Source organism: Ciona intestinalis, unplaced genomic scaffold (genome assembly GCF_000224145.3).
Source record: "Ciona intestinalis unplaced genomic scaffold, KH HT000043.2, whole genome shotgun sequence".
NCBI lineage: Eukaryota > Metazoa > Chordata > Ascidiacea > Phlebobranchia > Cionidae > Ciona > Ciona intestinalis.
In genome coordinates, this window is record NW_004190365.2 from 1 (window position 1) to 1568 (window position 1568).

Consider the following 1568-nt stretch of genomic DNA (forward strand, 5'->3'; position numbering starts at 1 on the left):
ACACTCGGAAGGAATGAACACTACAGTAGATGCTAATCTTTATCAAGTAAGATTGTTACAACAATTCCTTTGCATTTATTTCAAAGACATGTAGAAGCACTGAAAAGTGCTTGGGGGACATAGCTGGCAACATTAGGCCCAGCAAAAAATAACTGGCAACACTGTAGGAGTGCACCAGCTAAACACGCAAACATTCATACTTAAACACTAAGCCTATAAACCACCTGAAACCGACATCCTTTGTCGGCGTCTTTGATCTTCTTTCTTCGCGCGTACCACCTATACTAAGCCTATACACACCTATAGTAGGCCTATACACACTTATAATTAGGCCTATACACACTTAAGCTTAAAAAAACCTCAAACCGGCATCCTTATATTGGCGTCGTCGTCTTTGTTCTTCGTCTGTAAAACAAGCAGGTTTCGTTAATAAAGGGTGGGGTAAGACGGGACAGGTTTTCATTCTCCTGTTTCCCCCCATTTGGTAGTAAACAATATTTTACAGAATTATATAACCTTATCTTCACATCTTTAAAATATTAATCGTTCAAAACACGATTAGGGGAATATTCATCTAATAGTTACAGCAGGTGCAAACATATATAACACAAAAGCTGCGTATCTAAGGAAACGTGTATTTTAAATTACCTTGCGCCTTTTTTCGTCTTTGTCTAGTCTGTATAACAATAAATTTATTACGTATTAATCAAATTGCTTATTACGTCAATAATCACCTTTTAGGCGGGAAGAAATCTTTTGCGATTCTTCTGTGACGTCACATACCCTTATTCTGAAAAATGAAGTCAAAATGAAAACAACTAACATTATGATTTAACAAACAACTTACGAAGCAGGTTCTTCTGTTACGTCATCACTGCTTTTGTGACGTCACATCATCGATGTTTCTAGAAAAGAGCTAATGTACGTAATAATGCCAATTGTGATTTATACTTTACCAATTCTTTGATCTTCTTGCTTCGCGCTCATAGCGCAAATATAATTAGAATATACAAGTAATGTGCCTTGCGTCGACGCAGAACGCGCATGGGGCCCCATGAAAAAAAACGCGAAACGCACGCGTAGAACAAAACGCATTGTGACGTCACAAACTCCGTATGTGACGTAACTAGGCGTAATATTCGAGCATAGACGCGTATATCGCGAATAACGAGATTATGACGTAATGAATCGGTATTGTAACGTAACGATTATAGCAAACGCAATGCCGCGAGTGACGTAATAAACACATGATGTAAAGATTAAAATTAGGCGAACGCCGCGGAGTGACGTCATAATGCGAGTAACGTAATAAAGAGATCGCTGGTACCTGTATCTAGAATGAAAGATAATGTTAATAATAATAACAGTTAAACACAAGGCACATTACTATGTTAGTATAATATATGATATAAATATAGTTACTATATATAGTTAGTAGTGGTGCATATAATGGTTAGTAATATAATAGCAATGCAAGTAATCAAATACTTAACTCAAGCCTTGTAGTAGGAACGCACATAATCCCAATCTGCTGGTGCTTCATCCAAACTGCAGCGTGGTAAATAGGT

At 37.2% G+C, this 1568-nt stretch overlaps 1 long non-coding RNA gene across 1 annotated transcript; it reads right to left on the bottom strand.

Annotated features, from left to right (window-relative positions):
* Nucleotides 1-6: 6 nt before the first annotated feature.
* LOC104266478 lies at nucleotides 7-881 on the bottom strand. The gene is made up of 4 exons (XR_717572.3): nucleotides 848-881; nucleotides 735-790; nucleotides 649-676; nucleotides 7-405 (listed from the first exon to the last, which is right to left on the bottom strand). It is a non-coding gene; the product is annotated as an uncharacterized LOC104266478 (long non-coding RNA).
* Between the last annotated feature and the right edge of the window lie 687 nt (nucleotides 882-1568).